This window comes from Manis pentadactyla, chromosome 1, assembly GCF_030020395.1.
Source record: "Manis pentadactyla isolate mManPen7 chromosome 1, mManPen7.hap1, whole genome shotgun sequence".
In the NCBI taxonomy this organism is placed as follows: Eukaryota; Metazoa; Chordata; class Mammalia; order Pholidota; family Manidae; genus Manis; species Manis pentadactyla.
The window spans coordinates 170,303,953-170,331,277 of NC_080019.1; the positions used below are offsets into that span (position 1 = coordinate 170,303,953).

Consider the following 27,325-nt stretch of genomic DNA (forward strand, 5'->3'; position numbering starts at 1 on the left):
TGTGTCAGAAATCCACACTCCCTAGAAATAATGAGAGTGGAGTTGGGATGCGTGCAGCAGATATGCTGTGATCTGTACAAGAAGTCAGGTTGTCATACAGTAGGAAACAGAATTTGGATGTCCTGGCTTCTAGATCTGGGATCCATCTATAGAATCACCTTCTTTTTCAATTTTTTCTTCCTTTTGGGCACTCTAGCCCTTTATATCATGAATAGTGGCCTTCTGTAGCTGTGTGTGTATGTGTGTGTGTGTGTATGTGTGTGTGTGTCTTTTTAAGAGACGATGGCATTACTGATGTGCTTTTGTAAAGGATTCAAGGTTGTCTGGATCCTCAAAGAATGCAATTGAAAAAAAAAACTGTTTCTTTGATTCAATGGTGCTTACATTTGGGCAGAGTTTTCTTTTTCCACCCTAAAATACAGTATTTGAGACAATCTGCCCACAATGGAAAGCTTTTAGAGCTTCAAAAGTGTAGGCGAACTAAATCTGAATTAATCTCTGTGAAAATGGAGACTTGGGCACATGGAAAAAGTTAAGAAAAAAATTTGGGCTGGAGGCAATCCCACAGAAAGATGTCTGATAATTCCCCTCATTCAAGGTGAGCTGGAGTAGGACAGGTAAGAAAGGGGCATGGAGAGTTCCAGCCCCTCATATGATCCACTGACTCACCTATGCCCAGTTAACTTAGGTCTGTGTTAACTGGGGGTCCAGTTGGTTTAGTTAAAATGTGTCTTATGGTCTGACTGCACAAACTCAGAGGAGGCTAAGAAAGGGAAGTCTAGGCTGCCTGGGGCCAAGGTGAAGTGGTCAACACGCATTCACTCAGAAAGGGCTGACCAGATCAGTCTGTGGGGGATACACAGAAGCATTTCCTTTTATTATCATATTAAAAGCTGTGCATTTTACTGGAAAAAAATTAATAAAAAAATAGCTTTGCAAACCATCTGAGCAAAAAGGGTAGAAGATGACAAAGATTGCCTTTGAGCACTTGGTACATGCCCAGTAATGTTCTTTTTATGTGGATTTCTTTACATGTGTTATCTCATTTGTGCATCATACTAACTATGGAAGATTGACAATTTGCCCATTTCCCTTGCGAGCAGCCTAAGGTTCAGAGAGGTTAGGTGAACAGCCTCTGGTCATACAGTTAGTAGGGGCTAAGCTGGGATTCAAATCTGAGCAGTACGATACAAAGCTGGTGCTCTTCACCATGCCTTGCGCTTTTCATGGCATGAAATCAGTGTTGGGGGAACTCTGCCCAGCATCTCTGGTTAGCGGAGTGAATCGCTTCTATCACTTGCCAACATGTCATAGGAAAAAACCAAAACACAAAAAAATTAAAACTCCTGGCTTTAGGAGATTTCCTATCAACCACCTGAAGTCTGGCTTGGTTACATATTATTTGAATATCTGACAATCTTATAAAAAGTCGAACAAAAATAAAGAATTTTTCATTTGTGCTAGCTCTTACATTAGTTAAAAACCTCCTATTCCTACATAACATTGTGCCTGGGGAACTCTCTCACTGCCAGAAACTCATCTGAAAATGCTGAAAAGTCCGAATTTGGGGACTATATACCGACTAATGTTACCAGCTGTGAGTCGGCTTGAACATCAGTAATATGATATTACCCACTATAATTTGATTTGGTTAAAATGTGTTTGAAGTTCACCCTTTTATTAACTAGAATGACCACCTCCTGTACCTGGAGGGCCCCTGAGAGCAGGCTGCTAGTGCAATCCTACCTCCCACCGCCATCAGTGCATTTCCTGGCAACAAATACTATTAAATTGACAACTACAGAAATAGGTCAAAATGTCTTTTCAATAGTTGCTAATGTTCCCCTAATGCTCCATTGCCTCCCTTTGATTCTCAGGCTCACATTTTCTCTCACATCACAGGATCAACAACTAGTAAAGATAAATGACTAGGGGATGGAGAAGCTGGCAGGGGCGGATGGAGGTGCTCTTAGGAGTCCCACAAATTCCCTGGTAGAAAAGCTAAACTTCCCTAGGGGCTGAGGGCACCAAACTCAATTCTACAGGTGAACTGGGTGACCAGGAAAAAGAGCCACATCTCATTTGAGGCTTAACCCTCCTCTTCAAAAAAAGGAAACTCAAGATGACTGATTAGTCAAAGTCTCAAAATGTTCAGAGTTCACAGGAGGTAGGAGCCTTGACTTATTGCAAAGCAATTGGGTTTTAAACTTACTTACACTCCTTTCATAGCCATATCCACTAGGGCCTTGCCTATCCAAGATAGAAACTAATCTTCATAGTAAAAAAAATGATATTGTGGCTTATTTTTGTAAGAGAGAACCTCTACAATCATTCTGGGTTTGATTATTCACTGTGTAAACCTACATTTTTTCCCTCCATTTTCTCTCTCCCAGGACGAAAGTTTGCTTTTCTGAGTTCACATCACACATGTGACCAAAGATGAAGAATTGGGGGAGCATCAGTACAGCTGCATCAGGGCGTGGCTGATTCCAGGAGGACTAGTTTGGCTCAAAAGGGATAGGACAGCCACCTACAGCAGGAAGCAGCATGAGAAGCTCCCTTGTTCATGAGATATCTTCCAATTTGCAGCACTTTTTCTAAGATGCAAACAAGCGGGGGGTTGTTAAGCCATTTATGTCTTGCTGCTCTAATCATTTCAACCCCAAGAGGGTTACCTCAGTGTACAGGAGTTTTGAATGGGAGCTGGGGGAAGGGATGTGGGTAGTTTTGGAACTGGAGAAGGTGAAGGAGAAAATCAGATTAACATCAGGACCCTGCACCATGGAGGCACAGAAGAAGAGGAAGGGAGTGGCCATGACTGAAAAGGACTCATCTCCTTTGTAGTTTTTGCCCTGGGGCTTGTCTGGAGCTGGTGAACCACTGAAAAACCCCTTAGTAGATGGCATGGTTTCTGAGTAATGCTTTTGGCTCTTTTGCTGCGATGGTAGTGCTGTTGCTAGATAGGAGGTCAGTGGTGATTTAAAAACTTGCAAACTTCAGCCTACCTGGCTCAGGCAAGGATGGATTTATTCTAATCTCTTACAGCTGAAACTCACAAAGACTGCACAGCCTGGCCCCTCTCCACCAGATTCCTTTCAGAGTGGAGGGGAACACATGCATGGAAGAGGGTAGGGAGGAGGAGGCAGTGTAGGGGGAAGAAGTTAACTGTTCCAGAGTTTCTGTTGTGAGTGAGGCTTAGTATTAGGTGAGCATCCTCCCAGTAACCCTGGAGACTTTATTAGCAGTGGGGAGTATCTGACTGGCTCAGAGAGACAAATTAGCCAGTCAGGCTCCTTCTCACATGTGACTCCCCCAGCTCCGAGTTCTTCTACCGTATTTCCTCCTCTTTCTGGTTACGGGTGCTTAGAAATTGGTTTAAGGGCCCAGCACCCGGAATGCATCTTTTAGGAATGTTGAGGAGGCCTTAGTCATCAAGAACATATCTGGCTGGGAGTTAGAAAGCTTGGGTTCTTCCAGTCAAGGCTTGGTCCTAGCAAACTGTCACTATGTACAGGCCCCATGCACCTGTCTGGGGTCTTACCCAGACTTTACAATTCTGTCATTCACACTCAGCAAGGTGGTGACAAGTGTAAGTGTGTATGTACAAAGTTTAGCATAAATCATTCTCACTTGTTGCTCTATGTAGACTGAAGAGAGGAATTCCCTCCTCCTAATGCTGCTTTTGAGTGAGAATGCTGAAAGCACTGATGTATGTTGAAGGCAGAAGGGGAAATGGGGAGAAGGACATAGAACACATAGCAAGCAGCAGCAGCAAGGGCTGGAGTCTAACAGGGACAGAAACCCAGGGCCAGAGCTGGGAGATCCACTTGTTTTTAGAATACACTGATGTCTTTGGTCACACAATGGCTGGCAAGTCCTCGTTGAAGATAACCTTAATGTTAGGTGTCCATTTTAAAATCTCAATTTAATGGTTGAAGCCTATTTTAACTATCCAGTCAATAAAGGGCAAAGACTTCACTACCACTACGATTTCTCTCAGGTATTAACTTCTAGCAAGAAGACACTTGGCTGAGACAACTACTGCGTTTCTGTTTACAAAACAAGACCATCTTGAACATAGTCATCTCAGGGTATTTGGAAGGAAGGAATGGTAAATTCTTCTCAGCCACATTATATAGAAGATGGAAATCTTCCGAGTTTAACAGTAATTAGCTTCTGAGGAATCTAAGAAGAGTATCATTTTTAGTAAGAGAAGACATGTGACCGATACCTTCAGTTGACATGCCAGAGGAAGATAAATCCCGGGCAGGACCAGCTACACAATTTGTAGGGCTCAAGGCAAAATGATGACATAGGGACCCTTCTTTAAAAATCGCTCAGGATTTGAAGACAGCAAGAGCAGAGCATGAAACGAAGTACTGGGCCCCCCTCAGTGTGGGGCCCTACCTACAACTCAGGAAGGTAATCCTGTTTATAGTCATTGTTTTTACCAAGGCATTCCAGTCCCATGGTCACCAAGACCCAAATTAAGAAAGATACACCACCACTCTCAAAACTCTCAGTTAACCCTGTCTTTGTAGTGTAAGGATGCAACTGCATTCTGCATGTAGTGAGGATCAGAAAAACCTGGGGTCTGCCAACCTGTTTGATGGACTGCAATTGCATTGACTTCGGCTAAATTTGTCAAGGCCACTAATCCCTACGTCTGTCGTAACCCAAAGGTATCCAGGATATCAATGTTTGGGATTTGAAATATATTTCCTAAAAACACAAATTTCCTTGGGAAAAAGCCAAGCCAAAATAAAACAAGCAGAAGTGACTAAAAAGGAGCTGAGTTTCTGGGATGTGAGTCCTGTCCCTGATTTCTTTCTGACTTTACCTTGAGCAATTCTTGGGCATGCGCACACAGGCTCAGAAGCACAGGTGAATTACCACAATAACTCTTTTCAGTTTGGGGAAAAATAGAGGAAATAGGAGAACCTGGTCATAGCCCAGTAGAAACTCACTCGTTTGGCTAACAGTATGCTGGCTCCCTCTCTCTCCTGTTATTATGCTAAGTTGGAGCAATGACTTCACTCTCCATGGAAGCTAAGTTTCTCTTTCCTGGATGCTTGGAATGGACCAGAGAAAAGCTATTAGAGGGTAATGGTCATGTCTAAAAAATCACATTTATTTATCTTCACCTGTCTTCCTCACATCATTATCATTCCACTGAAGTCTGTATATAGAAAGCAGAGATTAAATAGCCAAGATGAACATCAAAGGAATATATATATATATATATATATATATATATAGAGCCTGATTCTGATTCTGCTGGGACAGACTGGTTGCCTGGATAGATGTCTAGGATGTTTGTACAGGCTGAAGCTTATATTCTGTTTACTATATATCTTTGCCCCATTTTCTAAAAAATACATGTCTAAGACAGAGAACCAGTCCATCACTACAGCCAGAATTATACCTTGATTGTATACCTTGATTTAGGATTAAAAAAAAAATTTCCATTGGCAAAGCTAATCTTTAATTTTGCTTAATAGGTTTGTACTGCCATGAGTAAGGCCACTAGGGTCCATAAGTAGATGGAAATGTGTTTGAATCTCTATAATCATGCTTAGAGTTCAAAAAGCTTTCCATTTCACAGAGGTGATAGAGGCTCAGTCATCATTTTCAAGTGTTTTAATAATTGGTAATTAGTAGAGAAGGTCTTAAAAAAAAAGTGATTGACCTTCATAACAGATGCATATACAAAATCCTGATTCATTCATTTTAAAATCATTCTCCCCTGCTGTAAGTAGATAGCTATAATATATACATTTATATAAGTGTGCACAATCAGCCTTAGCAATACCGCTGTGAAGGAGATGAGGATAGATGGTTCTCTATTTATTTGACAAATACACTATTGCATAGACAGGTTAAGTGATTTGTCCTGTAAGGAAGGGTGGAGCTGGGGAAAAAAACAAACCAGCCTAAGTCATCTGCTCTCAAATTGGGTAGCCATTACTGTTTTTGAGCTACATGATATAAAAGGGCAAGGCAATTTTCCAGAAAAAATATTTAACCCTTTCTCTCTCTCTTGTGCTTTCTCTCTCCCAATCTTTTTCTCCCCTCTAGGGTTATTATAAACCACTGATAAATGTGGCTGCTGCTCCAAGTTTGTCCTTGCTCTTTGTGGGGTCTTATGGGTTTTAGCTCTTAAGAGAGAGTAAGAAAAAAAAAATCATCTCAGAAATGTAATAATGATAATGCTGGGAGTTTGAGTTTGAGTTAACATCACGCTAAAAGTTGACATTGGTACAAGTGAGGTCTTGAACTTCCCTTTTACAAGAGCTTGTGCCCTGGCTCTGAGGTGATACACATGAAGCCAAGGTGTCTCCGAGGCAGACTTGCTCCTCAATCCCCCACTGCTCCTCTGGGACCTCAGACAGGGGCCGGAGCTTCCTGCCACGATTTTCTATGAATAACTTCAGCTTGAAAATGTTCTCCATTGTGCATTAAGGCTGCACCTTCTAGGTTCCTGATCTGAGAGTTTTTTTCTCTATGTTGGTACATGTTAGCCTGCCATGCACAGTGCTATATTTGATAAAAAACAGGCCCAGCTGTTTGGCCAGGTAAAGACTTTTTTTTAAGTCCTTTTTATCTATTTTGTTGATTATTTGTGTGACTAAAAACTAAAATCCTACATTTCTTGTCTTTTGTCATGCTTCTGGTTAATGTTTCCCCATGTTACCTGGCCAATGCTTAGGAAATACAATTTGATTTTAATAAATCCTAAACCAAACCTAATTGTGAAAGAAAACCAATAGGGAAAAACATATAATGAATTTTGAAGCTAAATGTTAGTAAGTTACTTAATTCTGAAATAGCCACCACTCTTATTCATTAATATCAGAATGTAACATTGCCAACAAATCAGTTATCCATGCTGATTTTTTTTTTTTAATGAAGGGACAAAATTAGAAGTTTCTTTCCTAATGATAAGAACTGTAACCCCGGCACCACAATAACACCTGAGTAACATGGGCCGCATGCACTGGCTTCAGTGGTTCCTCACGGAGACTGCCCTATCATTACCTTCAGGAAAGCTGCTTCTGTTTAGGACCCAGACTCCACAAAGGAAGCCCCTGCTCCACTCAGAACCTTAGCTGACTGTCACCCCATCCGGCACCCAGGCTGCAGTTGCCACTCAGACATGTAGAGTATGTATTTGGGGACGACACCCAGTGGAACTGGGGAGGACACAGGGCTCTTCCGTACCACTACATTGATTGTAAGGAGCTGGTTATGCTCAACTGCTCTGCTCTTTCATTTTTTAGGCAACACATCAGTGAATATAATTCACAATGAACATATTCAACACTTTTCCATCAATTCCATACATTATTCATAAATATTTGAGATGGAGGAGACCTAGAAGATTACTGAGCTCAAACCTTCTTTCCGCACCTCTCTCTCTCTCCCAACTATTGATGCTAGCTCAAAGCAACAACAAGAAGCCACAGAAGGAAAGCAACACATTCACGAGTTTTGCAAGTAAAAAGGAAGGCTCCCAAGAAGCGTGCATGGAGGGTGAGGAAGTCCGAGGCCTTTCCTTCCTGCTGGTGGAGCTCACTGAAGACTAAGAGGATGGGCAGCACATTGCTGTGAAGACTGGCCAGGGAAGGCAAATGACAATTTCTCTTCTTGAGAATCATAATTCAGGGTAAAGCCCAAGAAGTAGTAACATGTCTCTGGCCAAGCGCTTACTATCTGTCTCTACCACCTGGGGTGGACTTGGGCACTCTTCTCTCCAGTTATAACTCGAGAGACTGAGGATAATGATGGAAAGAAAATGTATAAATGAACAGAGAGAGGAAACTACTAGAGAATGCTCCCTGGGATTATCTGTACTATCAAGAAAGGAAAACTCTGCAGATGCTACTGTCTCTCTAGAGGAATAAATGCTTGCATTTTAATATTCTCAGCAGCTGGTTCCTGTTGAATACCATCAGGATGATTCAGCCACCCACCAGGAACGCCAGCAACAGCAAGTGCACACACAGAAATCTGCAAAACTTTCTTCTCTTGATGCCAACACCATTACGCTGGCAAACTTAGAACCCTTTATTGAATCACCAGTTCTACTAAATGTGACCTTGGTCCCCTTAGAAATACCAGCTCACTCCCAAAAAAGTGGAACTTCTGGCTGATGGAGATGCAACGTTCTTCCTAGCTTAAGCACACCCTGCTGTCAGCCTCTCCTTGGTCAATGGTCACGTGATCTGCCCCTTCAAATTTTTCTCATTATTTACTATAACCTTTAAGGATCAGCCAGATCCACACACATCCTCAGTCCACCTTCTATGCCATCCAGCTACTGCTGAGCCTGTGCATTTAATGCTCTATCTCTACCCTGACATGCCTCAAGTTATTTTCTCTTTTCCCTTTTTCAGAAGTGTTCCATTTATGCAGAATGCAGTTGCATGCCAACAAAAACAGAAATGTGTAGATGAACTGCATTGACCATAGACCTCATTAATAAAGAAATATCATTCCATCCTCAAGTTAGATAAAAATTCTATACTTGCCCCCTTCTTCAAACAGACCAGATTAGCCAGAAGAGTAAGAAATGCCAAAGATGACAGCTAGCTATCAAAAATGTCTCACTGCCTCATTTTCAGGTCCCCAAAGTAAAATCTAAGGACATTCACCATGGATTCAGGTGCTCTCCACAGCCATGAAAATATATGGCTAGAGAGGGAATCCATAAATTTAATGAATACACAATTGGCTTATAACAGATGCAACTAAAATTAAATTCAATATCTTGACCTGCTCTCCAAAGTGCAAGTTTCTGGTACAGGCTACAGACAGAGCTATCACAAGCTCATTAATCACAAGAGCCAGAACTATAAGCTGAAACTCCTGGGGGTGCTGCAAAGAACATCCTAAGTGGCTGGAGGGTCTGTGGGGAAACTGAATGAGAATGTGGCACTGACAGTCCAGAACTGAGTTGTACTGAGATCTTTCATGGTGTACATAGGTCAGCGTTGGCCATCACCATCCACTGTTGTAAACTTCCAGAAATCAATTTAAAGATATTTTTAAGGAAGTAATATGCTCTATGGAGTTGCCTAAAAAGATTCAATATATTTTAACTCAGTGCCTATTATGTAAAAGGCATTGTGTTTGTGCTTGTTGCTTGAGGAAATAATGAACTCACTAAGATCAATATATGATCTTAGGAATAATATTGTTGGAGAAGAACTAGCGGCCAGGAAATATTAATAATCATAGTAGTAGTAACAATGATACTCAGAGATGACCATGTACTAATAGTTGTGCTAAGCACTTCATATATGCCATTTCATGGAATTCTTACAATATCCCACCCAGCAAAGGAGTTATTTTCCTATTTACAGATGCAGAAAGTGAAACTCAGTGAAATTATGTGTATTGACCAAAATCACATAGACCTGTTCCTTACATTACAAATAAATACAAAAATGGCCAATCTATAAGACAGAATACGACAAGAGCCATTAGAAGATAGAGTATTGTAGAAATAAGGGAGGCAGGATTTGCTTCTATTTGGGAATACCAGGGGAAAACGAACAGGATGTGAAAATGTGGTGTGTGCGTAGGAAACAAGGAGCAGCCCGTTTCTAATGTGTTTAAACTTGTTAACTCTGCATCCTCTGATAAGAACTCAGAATTTTGTAAGATAATAAGATATGCTAGTCTGTATGGGAAGATGTCTAGGAAGAATGACTTTTTTCCAAAAGATCATCTGACTACAATTCCTCAGAAGCTTTTTATTCTTTCTTTCTTTTCTTTCTCTTTCATTTTTTTTTTGTGCATAGTGGGAAGAAGAGAAATGAGATACAAGGTTACCTTGCAGGGGATATGAAGGCCTGGGGAAGTGTTAACAGCAGATGGTGTCCAGGGAGTACATGATCTGGGTGCATTTTCTGTAATTTCCCAGAATGTCTTATTCTTACCATACATATTTGTCCCTGCCTCATCTAGGAAAGGGTTATGGTACAGAAATAGGAACCCTAAGGGCTTGGTATCTTTGCTCTCTTCCTCAGTTACTTCTGGAATATCATCTACTTTTTATTTTTATATTTTTAGGGGTCAGGGTGGTGGTGCAGGATTAGTAGCCTGAAAACCAGAGTTCTAGTACAATATGTTGGATTTGTAGTAGACCTTATCTTGAGAATTTTGTTTAAATTTTATTGGCCAAGTAAATGGTTGAAGCCCAAATAGCATTTCTTAATCTGTGAACCCCTTTTGATGAAAATAAAATCTTGTGCTTTTCTGAAATTTTTCCACTCTTCTCTACTTAGAACCCCTGGTTCATGGACTCCAACGTATAGATAGCACCACTAGTCAGGATGAATTTATGGAGTTTTACTTTTCTCTTTTTCAAGTTTTTCTTTTAAATGGAATATCCCAAATATATGTAAATTACATATTAAAATTTTTTTTAAGTGGTCCTGCACCAGATATTCAATGTTCCTTTCCAGACAGTATGCTAACCCACTCACCCATATTGAAATATCTAGGACTCCTTCAGGTTCTACGATGCAATGGTTATGATTCTATGATGCTGACATTTGCTTTGTCGATACTTAAAGCAGAGCTTTTCAACTTCAAACAATAGCATAACAAGTTGCTATAACAATTACACTTATATGAATCTTTAAGCAGATATGAATAACAGCTCTTTACAACTATTATCACATTGGACAGCCAGAGCTTAGGAAGTTGTTCAAATTCTCTGCAAAAGTGATTTCTATAGTTGATTACATCCTTAGGAACAAAGTATTGCCTTTCTATTTACTTTTGAAACTGATTGACTCTCCTTTTCGGTATCGGTTAATTTTGCAGCCAGCTACAGCTTTAAGCATCTCTAATAACTTCACCCATTAGCCCTCACTCTGTCACGGCTCCTGTGTCTCACCCTTCTGACCTTGCCCACTGAGTTCACTCTTACTGATGTAATCACACATGCTTCTTTGTAGTTACATTCGTCACAGTGCTCATTAGAATTTTCATCATTCCTGCTGCACCTTAGGTCAATGAAATTAAATGTGCTTATGCAATTTGTTGTCATTTTAATTTTTTCAGCTAGGATTTCCTCATCCAGAAGGACAATTTTATTTTATCTGATCCATAAGTAACTAGCCAGTCAAATGACTTTGAAAAAATTGGTAGATCACTCATTTGGGCAAAATCTTAAATCTAGAATGGCTTGAGTAAACCTGGACTATGGCATTTCACAGACCTTGATTCCACAGGTTTAAAATTTGTTAGTGTCAACTTAGTCTTTCAATCTATTAAAGCAGTAAGTATAAAATACCCATTATTTACATTATGTGTGTTTAATATATTAGTCAAGAGTGAAGGTCTTTTTAAAGAAATAGTCTGCTCCACACTAACTAATTCACTGACTTTCAGTGACAGCCTATATACTATCCCTATAGCTTAAAACTTTAAAAAAAAAACAGAGAATAGAGTGTGAAGTGACAATGTAGCTCAGTGTGTCACTCTTTATATTCCTTCACCTTTGCTCTTTCTATGGTCAGGGTATACACAAATAAATAAATTCACAATATCTTAAGTCTAGGAACTTTTGTTTGGCCAAACCCTGAAAACGTAGCTTAAATAGAGTTGAGAGCCGGCATCTTGTCACTGCTTTATATTATAAGGCTTAAAATGCCACCTTATAAAAGATATATTCGTTTATTTTCATGTTCAATCAAAAGCGTAGGGTTTCAGGTCTGGGAATGGATTACAGATCGTTCTCTCCCGGTTATTTTTGGCTTTAAGTATATTGATCATTTTATCATTTTCTTGTTTTAAACTGCTTTAAACACAGCACAAATGTTATTCTCATCATGCCAGAAATGGGTTTGGAATTGATTTAGAGTTTCCATCAATTTTACTCTTTGCTCTCTGTGAGAAGTTTTTCACTTGCTTAAATTCAAAAGGACAGTTTTGTTCAAAAGATGTCTGAATACAACATTTAGAGATCCTCAGCTAGACAAGAAAACTCATGTTTTCAACTTTGCAAAAAAAAAATCATTGTATTTATTACTATGGACTTTATTGAAATTAGTTAAGAATCATAGATATGAATGCAATTTCAAGGGTTTCCTCCCTATTTCTCTTCGTGTAAGTGTTTGACAAAAGCATGCATCTTCTGAGAAGCCAGCCTGATTGGTCCAGGTTGGCACTGTTTCAGTGCTTGGCCTACGGCGGCTGCTTAGGAATAATTTTGTCTCATCCTCTCTATTTCCCTGGACTGTATTGGGTTCAGACACGTGGTATGCACAAGAAATTCAAGTCCCTTAAAAATGCTATTTTTTTGGGAACTAAAGCCAAGCCCAGTTCTTCTTTGGCCAAATGATCTTATCAAGATTAAACATGAGATATTCGGTAATATCTCCACTCTGTGAGAAGGCATTCCACTAAGGAAGATAATTTATTACATGCAGAATAGATAATCCTTCCCTCCTGGTACCAGGGAGGGACATGATCAAACTTATTCTATTTGTGCTGAGAATAATATACAACTGACATAAATTTAAGGTAATTAGTCATTTCAATTAATTTAAAAAGAAATGAACAAGTAGTTCTTTCCATACGAAAACAGATACTGGATATCTATTTTCAGTTATTACTGGAAATATTTTGGCTTCTATAAAGACACCTTACTAACACAGCTGCTTTGCCCTTCTCTGCACCACAACAATTCAGAATTTGTAACATTTCAGCCAGGTTCTCTAAACTAATTGGATGAAACAACTGCATTACAGTACTAATATCTCTTTGCAGAATCAAATGAGAGGAGATCTGCATAGTTCAACTAGCCTGGAAGATTTGCAATGAATACAGCCCAAATTTTATATGTTCCATACATTTTCCCACATTTACAGTAATAATCACCTGTACAGTAAGTGCTAGCATTTAACTTCACACTTAAGACTATCAACAACAAACACAAGGAGAAATTTAGGTACGTAAACTTCGTTTCCCACCCCATCCTCACTTCTTTCCCGCACTGCTCTGTGTTTCAGAACAAATACTTCATCTTTTTTGAAAAGTGCCAGGAAATCTCTTCTTCAGCTATTTAGATCCTTGATTTTACATGTGTAGGATGATACACCTTGAAACAGAAAGCCCCACAGACTAGAGTGGGATGGTAGTTTAAATACTTAGGGGGAAGAGCTCCATCTACTGAATCAGTTAGATTATAGTTTGTACCCTATAGTTATCCCATTCATTACTTTCAACCCTCTGAGGCTCTGGAGCGAATAAAAAAGTTACAGATGCAAAACCAGCTTTGAGTCTGATGCCATTTTGAATATTTCTCAGATGCTCTGATACCCTTGCCTTTGCCCTTCCCAATTTCCAAAGCTTTCCATGTTCCAATATAGGAGAAAAATGGGAGGCTTGACTATATAAACGGTCCCCAGAAAGACACAGGAAGCCATTGGCTATCGAAAGAAAAGCCTCAGATAGCTGAAGGAAAGCTATAGGAAGAAAATCGCATAGCCTGGCCAGTTGCGCAGTGCAGGTAAGAAGCAAAGTGAAGTGCAGCCTACTTACTTCTGCCCTGCATCACTGCTGGGGAAGTCTGCAGCCACCCAGAAGCAGCTCTTCTGGGCTCTCCCCAGCTGCACAGTGTTGTTGTGGCATTGGGAATTTGCTGTGGCTTCGTGAGATTATGGAGATATGCTTCAGCAAGCCAAAACAGTCACAAACAAAATTCAGGAGAGAAAAAACCCCCACAGAAACAGCTGATCTTACTGGAGAAGCTCTTGGCATTTTCCTACATGTGCCACAGTTTTCTGTGGTATTTCCTGGTCCTGTGATCAGAAAAATTATCACATCGTGTTTATTATTGTTGTTTTTTCTGGGTGGCTGGTGGTGAGGGGTGATAAAGTGAGGGCAAACAGACAGCCTGGGGAGCAGCAAGGTAAAGCTTACTTCTCCTACTTGTTTGAAAGCTTTCCAGGAGATTGCAAGGTTGAAAAGTTTTTTTCTTCAGAATATTGAAGACTTATAGAAATCATATATAGGAAAAAAAGGCCACGGTCTTTCTATATTAGGAAAGGAAAAACTTCTTAACACATTAGTAGATATGGAGCAAAGTAAACCATATCTGAATGAACTTGAACGTTAATATAGCTGCATAAAATTCAGGGGTGTGTAAGACAAAAATACTTCACAATTAAGCTATATTATTAGATTTATATAAATATATGTAATTATAAAATACACATTAATAAGTATATACATATATTAAAAAATCAGATGGAGGCAGCAGCTAATTGGATTTTTAAATTATAGAAAAAAATATAATAAAGTGATACAAGTTTGTGTTGATTCAAATCCTCTTTTATGCAAAAATAGAATTAATATAAATGTAAAGTGGAATCGTGTCTGTGTGTGTGTATGTATATATATATATATGTATATCTGTATAAAGTGTTACTGACTGACATTGAAAGGTGACATGTTGATAGAAATCAAAACTTTGCATTATTTTAAATTGGGCATTTAAAATGTCAGCATTTAACCTGGCAGGTTTAAAAAATTTTTTTTATACAGTTAAATTTCAGGTTCTGTTTTAAAGCATGAAGAGGAAACAAATTAGAAAAGCACTGCATATCAATACGTATTTTGTAAAAACTCATTTGCATTTATTAGAATGAATATTTAGTTCTCTGTATTTTTCTCAAGCCTTTGCAAGACGAGTTCAGTTCTAAGTCAAGAATAACTATGAGAAATTTCATCTCAAGATGAAATTTGTTTGGATAGAAATAAAGGCCTGAAAGATGAGATTATATACACCATAACTATAAAAAACAACTAAAGAATAAATACATTCTGGCAAGAATCCATAAGCATTGCAAAGCCTGAGAGGGTCATCACACACTCGAGAAAGGTAACCAAGTGAGGGAACACCAAACTGACTTAACAGAGGTAAAGCATTCTGAAGATGCAAAGTGTTAATCATCACCGACTGGAAACAATATACTTCAACACTGATGACAACAACAAAACAAAACAAAACAACCAAAAATAACTGGAATTATAGACTCCAGAAGCGAAGTATGACTACTTATTAAGCAGAGGAGAACCTTCTTGTTTGTCGTTCCCCTTGGAAACCTGGCTTAAAAAAAAAAAAACCAAGAAGGTAGCATAAAAGATACATGTGCTTCTTTTCTAGTATTATCATAGGCCCACCTAGATTTAGCTTTCGATTCCAGATGAGATCAGGCATGTTCAGACTAGCACATCTTTGCTCTGTAAGTACAGAGCTGCTATCATTTCACTGGCAAATGCTCATATCCCCAAATTTATGCACAATAGATGCCCTTCAAAATCTGCAAATTTGCTACTTCGGTCAAATACCTTATTGAGTTAATTTTTTTTCTTAATTTACTCTGCTAGTATTAAGCCAAAAAAGTTAAGGCAGGCGACTCCTATAAGAAAGGAAAGTTGAATAGTACTTACCCTAAGTATAATGTGCAAGCCTTAATGGGGGACTCTACTTTTGCTTTATGGTTTTTAGAAGGGAGTCCAGGTCTAAACTCAGCTCTCACCCTGTTCCCTCCTGGAAAACTGAGTAGACTCACTGAAGGTGGCTCTGAGAAAGATCATACAAATCAACAGCCTTACCTGTGGCCATTCAGAAGACTGCAATTTGGTGTGTGTTTAAAACTATGAATAAAGTCAGATACAGCGCATGCTCAGCAGGCAATTTAAAAATATTTATAAGACTGTTGTTTCAAAAACAAATTTCTTCAAACAAAGAAAAACTCACATTTCTTATCCATGCCAAGTTTAACGTTCTGAGACAAAGCTGTGTTGGAGTTTTCCGCTGGGGGAGAAAAGGCTCCTAAAATTTTTTGTTGAACGAAAAATAGTTCTCCCTTTCCTTTTGGGTACTCTTAAAGGGGTGGAATAAATTTTCCTCCAAGTTTCAACAAAATTCACCTCTGGCTAGCTAAGATAAGGCATTAGAAATTAAGGTCTGTAAAAAATAATTTTAGAGAAGATAAGGAATTACAAACCATGGGTTTAAAGAATATAATGGTCATCTGAACCTTTAAGGCAGTTTTGCTTGCTACTACACAAGAAAATCCTGATACAAACAGGATATATTATGTTATGCATATGTGAGTTACGCATCCACAAGAATAATGTATAGGCAGCCATTTGCATACTATGAAAAGTTCCTTTTTTTCCTTGGCTAACTAAAATCTGAACTCTTCAAAACTGAAAAAGAAATATAATAAATGTAGGAGAAACCCAGTAATCATGTCAGTATAACACCTCTGTTTTACACAGCAAGCATGGAGAGGAAAGCAGTCACATAGCAGTTGGTTAAATTTTGAGTTGTACAAAATAAAAATTTTGATTAAATACAGTTTTTACAGTACTAATTGCAGCAGGAATGCCTGTGTTACCCTGGCTGGGAATATCTTTTTTTCTTCTCCTTGAGTATCCCTAAGTATTCCAATTCAGCCTCCATCACCAAACCCTGCAGAGCCCACAAATCTCACAGATCTTATTTAAATCTCTCACTTAATTCTTAAGTCTCTGAATGACTTTCAGCCCCTGCTATACTTTCCAGGGGTGCTCAGATGACCTCACAAAAGCTCCACAGACACATCGTGCACTATCTCTGATGCTTTCAAGCTCAGCAGAGGGTGCCAAAAAAAAAAAAAAAGATTAAAAAAAGTTTCTCAAAGTGAAACTAGGAGTTCAGAATTGAAGAAATTGCTTCTACTTTTATTTCCCTCTCAACTCAGCACAGGTGTTTCCTAACTTATACTACTGTGCATGCTGATGAGGGAGGGTTAAATTAAGGTGAGGGAGTGGGCTAAGGGCCGACCAGCAGGCATTTAGGATCTCCAGCCTCCTGTGTTAATGGATGTGTTTCAAAATGGACCCCCCAAAAAGCCTAGAATGAGGTTTCTTTTTGGCAAATGATGAAACCAGTATACTGAAATAATTAAAGCTTTGTCCTTAATAAAGCATCAGATCAACAGAACAAAAACAAAGATAAAAATTGCACACACATATGCAGGCGCGCACACACACTCTCTCACACACACAGATACACAAAACTAGCGGGTGAGGGGAGAAGGAAATTAAATAAAAGAAAACAAACAGAGTCCTAACAGGCCATTCTCCGAAAAGGAATCTAAATAAAAAGTCATATGATATCTGATAGTGCAGGACACGTCGCCAAGAACTGGAGCGGATTGCCTACAGGAAGAAAGGGCCAGTGTATTCCAGCTCAAAGAGCTTTTCTTTCCTCCTCCTCTATTTTTTTTCCCCTTTTCTCCTCCACTGTGAATGTGTTACTCTCAGGTCAGATCCACGAAGAATCCCAGAATGACAGCTATCACCTTTCCCTGCACTCTTGGTGGCAGAACCAGCTGACAGGGGCTGCCTGAGCTGGGCTCAGGGGGGTTAGTCCAGCTTCCATGAACAGCCTCTTGCCGTAGCCCCTCTGCCTATTTCATGGACCCCCTTGGTCACATACAAAATAGACCAAAAAAAAAAAAAAAAGGAGCAGAAGCATAAACAAAACAAAAAACAAGAAAGCAAGCACAACAGCCCACAGCAGCAAAAGAGTTCAGAGGGGAGAAAAATAGAAATAAGCCAAAAGGGGAGAAAAAAGCTCTTGCCTTCAATATAAAACTTTTTAAAGACCGAGTTTCTTTCTCCTTATTTCGGTGACTTTCTTTTTGAAGATTTCTTTCTCCCTGAGCACGATTAAAAGCACTAAAAATCTTTACAAAAAATATAGGAAAGTCTGAAGGCAATACAAGAATTTTCCTGAAGAAAACACCTAACTGTAAGAAGTGAGTTCTCCTAGAAAATTCTGGTTTTGTCAAAAGTTCCCCTGATTCTAATGTCTTTCAGCGAGTTCCAGTGCAGGCACTGGCCACCTAGCTCTTGTTTTTTCCCTGAGGGTCATTACTGAGGCAACACATACACAGTAAGGTTTCCCGAAAAGACTCCTTATTGTCAAGTTCCTTCAAACATAAGACGCTCCCACCTCCCAGCCAGAAGGGTTTACTGACTAGACATCAAACTCTGCTCTGGTACGGATTACACCCTTAAGAAGCAGTTACATAAATGCATTCTAAAAATGTGGAAAAATGTATATATCTATATTTTCCCTACAGTTTCCCTCCCTAGGGGCAGGAATAGATGATATTTTCAGTGAATGGGAAAAAAGAAAAGAAAAAGAAAAGAAAGGAAAAGAGTTTCTGAATCTTGAAACAACTGTTGTAGCTGCTATGCACTTAGTAAAATAGTTATCTGTAGTTAGGTACTGTACACGATATATTTTCAAGGATGTTTTTGGTGCTCGTGCATTATTCCCTTGCTCATTTTTGTCCATTATGTACCTTAAAAAGATTTCTAAATGACAATCGAAATACTAATGCATTAGAGGAGAACTTCAGAAAGAAAACATTTTCTTGAGTTTATAATTCAAGAATATTAGTATAACAATGTAAAGGTACTGCATATATAAAAGATGGAATTGTTTACTACATTTTGCACATACAGCTCACAGGCTGATTTCTTTTTTCTTTTGCTGGAGCATTAATTTGAAAATGACAAGCATTCTGAAATGTTTGTTACAAACGCAAATTCATGGGAAAAATATACATGCACAGGCAAAAAATCAAATGGAGACCACAAAGCTACATGGCAATCAGAATTGGTGAAAAATCTCTCTAGACTATATTATGTTTGAACTAGTGTATTACGGCTGGGGCAAGGAATCTCTATGGGGTTTTCGTCGTTTATATGTAACTAGAAAGAATCAAAAATAAAATACAAATACCTGTTCCTTTAGTACCTTTTCTTAATAACTGACAAGTGACACAAACTGTACCTTTTAAACAGATGCATGCAAAACTTGTAAGACGGAATGAACTAATGTACCCCATTGGTATTTTGGGAACCCAAATTCTATAATTAACTTTTTACCCAAGTAGCAAAAGTAGATGATGTTCTCGCCACTAAACTGATTATTGGGTGGACTCTTGCTCTCTCCTCCACGGGATTCTGAGGACCCAGAAAGGGTGATGATGTGATAAGAGAAGATGCATCCTGAGCAACTTTTATTGTGAGTAGAAGAAAACAGCATACAGTGAGCATAGGAACAGTTGGATTTAGAAAGATAAAAAGAGGAGAAAAGAGCAACATATCCAACTTAATTAGTCTTTTTCTTTTTTATTTTTTTATGTAAATGTATTGGGGCGATGGGGAGAGAAGAGAACTGGATTTCTTTTGAATGTCTTTGTGTCTTTATAGAGTGAATGTTCTGTTCCTGTCTCTTTCTTTTTAGGGGAAAAACTAATAAAAATAGAAAAACATATATCAGACATTAAGCTCACTCCCCCCCACCCCCTTCCCTTTGTAAAGAACTCTTTGTTCTCTAGTGAAAATGCTGAAAAATCCCCGGGCAGCTACTCCCTGAAACAAGTGCAAAACACTTAGAGGCTTTTGGGCTGGCTGAGAGCCAGGAACCCTCCCGCTGTCTGGTTAGAAGAGGAAAAAAAGAAGAGAGAGGGAGAGGGAGAGAGGGGAAGAGGGGGGGGAGAGAGAGAGAGAGAGAGAGAGAGAGAGAGAGAGAGAGAGAGAGAGAGAGAGAGAGAGAGAGGGAGAGAGAGAGAGAGAGAGGGAGAGAGAGGGAGAGAGAAGGGGAGAGAGAAATTGGAGCTTCCTTTAATAGACATAGGAAGCAGCGTTTTTTTTCTTTTTCTTTTTTTTCAAAACTGGCGGTCAAGCGTTAAGTAACTCCCGTCCAAATCCACCTGCTAGAAATGAACTTGGGTAACCCCCCAGGGGTGCACAAAGACAGGGAAGACAGTAACATACTCCATACTCTTTCCCACCCCCCGTTGTACTGCTTCCATTCTCTCTGCTCCCATACACAAATGCCCACAGATCTCACGCCACCCCTCTTACCCCCCAACAACAAACACAGAGAAATACATGCTCCCTCAGTCTCCTAAAAAAAAAGGCTTTTCCATCTCGGTTGCGACACAGTGATAAGGGGTAGCGAACATCTCATACCTGGTGTGAATGCTAATCAGTCAGGAGTTCTCCTTTTCCCAAGACAGGGGACTGTTTCCTTCCAAATTTATTAGAACCTCCTCCACTGCCTCTTTGAAAAACCTTCTTTGTCACCCTCTCCCAAGTCCCGATACTTCTTTAAAAAAAAAATGGCTTCGGAGCTCCTTCTATTCTTGATATTGATTCTCTCTCTCTCCCCCCACCCCTCCTCCTCTCTCCTGTCTGTGTCTCTTCTGAGTGGTCTATTGATAAGTCCCTGGAGGCACTGGGTCAGCCTGCCCGTAGGAAACCAGACACAATGCACAAATCTCCGAGTGCCATTCTGCCATCAGCAAGCAGACCACGTTTAGGAGAGAGAGAGAGAGGAAAAAAAAACACAGTAGAGCAAGAGACAGAGAGAGAGAGAGAGAGAGAGAGAGAGAGAGAGAGAGAGAGAGAGAGAGACCAACCGAAGGAGGGAGAGAGAGACCGAGAGAGGAAGAGAGAGGGGGGAGAGAGGGAGAGAGGTAGAGAGAGAGAGGGAGAGAGGGAGACACGGAAGGAGAGGGAGAGTGTGAGAAAAAGACTGATTGGAACAGGAGGGAGGGAGAGAGAGAAAGGGAGAGCGAGAGAGCGCGAGAGGGAGAGCGACACTGCCAGTCAGGTTAATCATCCCTACTTTAATTAGCTGTTCGGCTTAGACATAAAACAATTGAATTTGAATGATCTGTCAGCAGGCTCGGCTGAACCAAAGGGGAAAAACGAATATTACAAAAAGACTGTTGGTGTGTTCTGATAAGCAATACTGCTCGTACTGACAAATCCTCAAAGGGGGAACTATTAAAACTTACAACTAAACAAAAAGTGCACATACAAATGGCACTAGATGGAGGTCTTTTAAAAAAATGGAGTTTTCTCTTCTAGTTTTATGAACGGTAGATATTTATGTGCAGGTGCCAACATATGAGGGTCTGCGTGTAATGTGTGAAAGTTTATTAATGATGGTCTAGGAGTGTAGCAGACAGATGCTGCAGAGAACAAGACAGGTACAGTCAGATGCCGAGTCTAGATCTTGGAGGGAGATGGATGCTGGAAGAAGAGGTACCGTGACAAGAGATCAGCACAGACAAAGTCAGTGGGCAGACAGGCAGACAGATTTCAGGCACAGCACGATCTCGTCTAAAAAGGCAAAAGTTCTGATGCAATAATAGGTGCAAAACAATCCATCCGTTCTCCTCTCCCGGGAGCACTCCAAGGTACGTTAAAATGGATTAATCTTTGTGACAAACAGAGCTGGCAAGGCAGACTACGGCAGACAGCGAGGGCAGTCCACAGACCCAGAGAATACCAGAGCCAGGAAAAGCCACAGAGAGCATTCTCTCCCATGTCCTGATTTAGCACAGGAGGAAACTGAGGCCCAGACTTAGGCTAATAAATCACAAAAGCAATAGCAGTGCTGACATTGGGACCCAGAGCTCCTGAGGCCCAGCAGGCCAGTGCTCTTCCTACCGTACCAGCTACCATCCAGCTCTCTGTAAGGATTCTGGCCCAACAGGTATGGAAACCACCCTCGTCTCCAGGATAACAAGATTCCTTCATCTACACATTAGTGCATAACCCTGCAGTTTTTAAGAATGTCTTAATAGCTAAGTGGAAATATTTTCTGTGATAGAGATTTAAATTCTTAATTCAGTCTCAGAGAGAAGCAAAACCATACAACACTGTAGAGGCCTCTCCCAGCCAGACACAGCCCGTGCCACATTCTGAGCTGGCGAAGGCCATTTGGTTGATCTACAAAGCCCTCTCCCAGAGTTTGCAGTCCTCTCTCTGTATATCATCTGCTATATATCACCGTGTAAAAAGACGTGGTTATCTCATACACCTCATTTGTAAAATACAGGCACTCTGTGGGTGAAAGAGATTGAGGCTTTCAGCTTACAGTGTCGTTTTAAATCACTGATGAGATTTTCTACCTGGAAGATTGGCTGTGGGCCACTTTTCCTATATATTTCAATTGATATGAACTAGTAAAATAGAAAGGGGAAACTGTATTATCTGTCCATGCATTTGATGGTATCATTTTTGGACATGTACGCTCATACTCAGAAAGGATGTCCCTCTTGACAACAGGTAATTGAAGGTAAAATTTTTTAAGGGGGAAGAGGTGCTTATGAAGAGAGCAGTACCATCAGATGTTACTGGAGAGATGAAGTCTCTTGTCCTAAAACAAGAATCATGGTGTGTATAAAAGCAAAAAACTCTGTTGCAGTCATGCTTCAGCAATGATGTTGCTACTCAGGGTGGAAGTGGAAAAATGAAAGAAATGTCAGACCTGGAGATCTACTCAAAGGCAAGTAACCTGAGAGAGTCATAGCCAGAGTTATTTAGTTTACTTGCACACCAACCTCTTTGACAATGGTTGCTGTGACGCGCCTGAAACACATGGTCTACAGTCCATCATGTAGGGGGAGGAGAGATCAATGATTTTGATGTTGGTAGGCTGTCCTGAAGGTCTCAAGGTGCCTGATAGGCAAGAGCCCAGAGAAGAACAGTGAAGTGCTTAGAAAATGTGTGCTGGCTGGCTGAACTGGGAAGAAACAGAAATGAGCTTTGGAGTCAAACAGACCTTCATATCATTGCTAAGGTTGCACTCACTCTCAGAGCCTCAGTTTCCCTATTTGTAAAAGGTGGTACTATTGATCCCATGAAGGTTGTTTTGAGGATAACAAATATTAAGTCCATGGCTAGTCATTACATGGTGATTATTGAGGATGGCATAAGTGAGGGTGTAAATAAACAAAACTGCATGCTATAGATGTGCTGAGTGGTTATATTCAAAGCATGTCAGTTCAAGACATGAACATACATAGCAAAACAAGACCCTAATATATGGACTTCAATTAGAAAGGGTTAGCAGTAGAGACTGTAAAGTTCATAATCCCGAAGTTCTAGAATTTAAGCTTCAAGGATCATCTGAAGGTTGTTTGATGTCTTTGTTTCCAGACTTTGGTATATTTCTTGGCTCATAATAATAATAATAATAACCAGCATATTACTGAGCACTTGATTTGTGCTAAGTGCTCTGCTAAGTACTTTACATTTTTTTTATCATACTTTAGTGTCACAGTAACCATATGAATTAGATACCATGAAACCTCATTTCATAGAAATGGAGGCATAGAATGGTTAGGTAACTTGCTGAACAGCACACAGCTAGGAAGTGTGGAGCTGGGGGTGAAGTCAGGGCAACCTACCTTTAAAGCCTGCATTCTAAGCCATGATGCTCAGCTGGCACACAGTGGGTACTCAGTAAATAAGTGTTGAATAATGAGCAAATGCGTACAACACCAGTGTTATGACGTTGAAATGTAAGTGAAAATCTGTGCACAGTCACTTGAGAGAATCCTCTGCTCAGATTACACAATCTGTATATCTTCTACAGCTCACTTGAGGTGGCAGCCCTTCCTCAGAAGCCAGGGTGTGCCATGTCCTCGCATGGTGTTGAAAATGGTTGAGGTGAAGATGGCTGGCTAGGACCACCAGGGCATTTAAATAGCCGACAGCATTTTCAGCACTTTGAGGGTAGTGTTAGCACACGGGTTATTAATTGGCTTAATTCCAGTTCGGATAATTACATCGTGTCTCTTTAATTTTTCCCCAACTATGCCATTCTTCACTTCCTGTCACAAATGTGCTCTTTAGATGAGCATATGAACACACGCAAACATATAGTTACATTTTATATTTGCATAGTCATATAGGGTGCTCTTTTTTCTAAATGATTAGTGTATAGTAGCCATGTAATAATGATGAATGGGCAAAAGAAAGTCATTGCAAAATAAAGATAACTAGTTGAAGCAAAGATTTTCATTTGGCATGGAAATAAACAGATTTTTAAACCATTTCATTGGTGACAAGATTCCAATCATATTTTTTTTTCTTATGGGCAGATATTTCTAGAGCTGATGACCTGCTCATGATAAGCTGATTTCCTTAGACTATGTAGTTTCCAGCATAAAACAATAGCAAAGAAAACTGATCTTTTAAAGTAGAAAGTGAGACGAGGTCCTGAAAGGTATAGTATACTGAATTCATTGGTTTTAGAATACTCATTAATCCAGTTATTAGACCCTGACTTATTTGGCAGGTTTTTTTCTTTACCAAACATATTACTAGAATAATCTTCAAATTATATTAGAAAAGGACAAGGGATCCCCATTTAATAAGCTTAGGAAAGTTTGATAGTCATAAACAGACACCACCCTTATTCTTTTCCCAAACAACTCTTGGCCTTTGAGATACTCTGTCTACATGACACCAAGGAAAATCTACCAGAGTTGTATGTTTTTAATCATGTGCACAAATGGTTAAATGCACCCATCGCAGAGCATAGTTTATTAGTCCATCATACACTCATACAAACAAGTCACCAAACATAGGGAGCTTAGAAAGTAAGAGAATAAAGGGTTAATTTGTTTACTATTCATGAGAGTTTCTAGACCTTTGATTTCTCAGCTTCTAGTTCAAAATTCCATGCATACTCTGCTCATAGTAATAAATGCCATAATTCAATGTATGCCATAATTTGATTTACTTCCAAGCACCTTTTCTGGTTCAGCTTTCAAAGCTTTCCTTCCTATAAACTTCCTCCAAATGATTCTTCATGGCCTTCTATAAATCATCATTTAAAACTGGTGTTCGTGGGATGACTCTAATGCTGTAGAGAGATTTGTATCAAACCAGCCCTATTTCCTTTTGAGGATGAGTGGTCATGTTTGATGCCTTTATATGAGAACAAACCAAATTAAATTGAAAAGAGGAGGAAACCCCAGCCCTTTCCCACATCTTTGACCCTGTAATAATGACAGCAGCCACTCAGTGCCTTTCTTCTAGTTTGCCACTTATGCCTTGAGACTGAGATCTTTGGGACAAGGTCTTTACACTCTGCTCAGCATATTTAATGCGCTGTCCCGCATCACACCTGTTCGAGGTGGTCGATGATATCTCAGAAGAGGTAGAAGCAACAAGTGTTAACTCTCTCAGTTCTTCAAATTTCCAATACATGAAAGGGAATGCTTATTACTCTAAGATTAGGGACTTGATGCTCTGGCTAAAGTAGAATTATCGGGTAGGATATTTAAGAATTAGCTAGTGAAAAGCACTTGTTTTGGCAATTTTCATAACTTTACCCCTATTTTTACAGCAAGAAGTCCTTGGATAACACATTCTAATTTCAAAATTTAAGTGAATTTTGAGTTCAAAAGAAAAGTGGACAACATTTAAACTGAATATGGAGATGGTAAGCAAGCTCTTGGTTTTAAATTTAAATGCCATCTAGGAACAATCTGATAGACTTTATAGAAGCACAGAATCTTAGACCTAGGAGCTATTTAGGAGATTCTCTGGTTCTCTCAGTTCACAGAGAAGAGCAGATAGGCAGAGACATTTATTAGACAAGCTTAAAGTCACACAACTTGGTAGAAGCAAAACTGGTACTGGAACCCAGTTCTTTTATTCCTGGTCCCACACCCTCCCCAGCCAGGCTTTGCAACACGGCTGCCACACTCTCACTTTTCATAGTCCTAGTCACTCCCACTCTGGATGTACTACAATAACAAAACTCTTAAATTCTGGTGCTGAGTAAGGAGTAGTATATTCCTGATGTAGTCTGATTAACACCCCACAAAAGGACTGTGGTAGGCTGAATAATGACCCTGCAAAAGATATCCATACCCTAATCCCCAGAAACTATGAGTGTTACTTAATATGGCAAAGGGGTCTTGCAGATTTGATTAAGTTAAATATATTGAGAGGAGGAGATTATTCTGGATTATCTAGGTAGGCTCTAAATATAATCACAATGGTTCTTATAAGAAAGAGGCAGGAGGATCAGAGATAGTAGTAGGAGATGTGATGACAGAAACAAGAGGTTGGAGTTATTCATGGAAGGAGAATCATGAGACCAGGAGCACAGATGGCCCCTAGAAGCTAGAAAAGGCATGGAAATGAATTGCCCTCTAGAGCCGCTAGAGGAACTAACTAGCCCTACCATTGGCTACCTTGATCTGGACATTAACTTACAACACAACTTAAATATTTCTTAGATTTTTTTTTAAAGCAGATGTATTACCTTGTTGTCTCAAACTGAACTTGTAAAGCCAGTCTTCAAAAAATATCGACTAGGATAGGTCAATAATGGGTCTCTCCCTCTTGCTATTAAGAGCTTCCTTCTAGGCTGACATGGAAAAATCTATCTAGAGATTGTTGTTTAGTGGATCTGTTGTCAGTAGATCCATCTGATTACATTTGAACATGTTCAGTCTTATAACAACCCACTCCTCACTTGTGGGTTGGCAATCATATCTCCAGATTAATATACAACAATAGGTTCTAGTTAGAAGCAAATTGAAGGGTTTTGCTGTCCAATTCTTAAGTGGCAGAAGATCTAAACTCATTCTAAATAGTGAGGTGGTCTCTTACTAGTCCCCCACCCCACGTTTGTTTGACTTTTTCTTGATGGAGATCAGAAATGGAGAAAAGAACCAGAGGCAGCATCATGCAAAACTAACTTGTTTCTCATAAGACCGTCTTGCCTTAGCATATCATTGCTGCTCAGTTCCTGCATACAATCTGTAGGACAGAGCTTCTAAAAGAGTAGTCCCTGAAAGAATGCATCAGCATTGCCTAGGAACTTGCTAGAAAAATTAATTCTGGGCCCTAACCCAGACCGAGTGAATCAAATGTTTAGAGGTGGATGTCTGAGTGCTGATGTCTTAAAAAAGACCTTTAGGTATGACAGCTTGTCTGGGAACCTCTGTCTTAGGTCAAATCTATGAGGCTCAGCAAGACTAGTGAAAAACATGTTGGACTATGAGTGAGAGTAAAGGCTCTCACCTGGGTGTAATTGTGGCTCTCTCACCAGCTGTGTGACCTTAGAGCATGTACTTAGTCTGTTTATCTCCTCATCTGCAAAAGGAAATGATGATTGTGACAATACTACTATTATTACTAATCCCCCTGTCTATGTAAGAGGTTAATGTAGAACTTAATAATATAGGCCATCTACATGAAAATGCTTTATAATCTCAGGATTATTACTAGGGAAGAAACAGTAATTTGGATTCCAAGTGTCCTGACATCAAGGTGTTGGGGATATTGCCTTGATATTTCATTTTAACTGAGGCTCCAAGGTAAGAATGGTAGGAAAGATCAAGAAGCTGAAGATGTCAGGTCTAATTCTATAAGCCAAAGTCAAGGCTGGAAGTCTGCACACTTC

The 27,325-nt window shown here is 39.7% G+C and overlaps 1 protein-coding gene across 8 annotated transcripts in view; it reads right to left on the reverse strand.

The window, feature by feature from the left end:
* Positions 1 to 27,325, reverse strand: part of ZBTB20 (zinc finger and BTB domain containing 20) — an 807,002-nt gene that overhangs the window by 117,372 nt on the left and 662,305 nt on the right. For 2 of the 8 annotated variants that reach the window (XM_057502862.1, XM_036883387.2), the window contains exon 1: positions 20,071 to 20,459. The exons of the other annotated variants lie outside the window; for them this stretch is intronic. The gene's annotated coding sequence lies outside the window, so the exon portion shown is untranslated. Of the gene's footprint in view, positions 1 to 20,070; positions 20,460 to 27,325 lie in introns of those variants that run through there. 8 annotated transcript variants of the gene reach the window in all.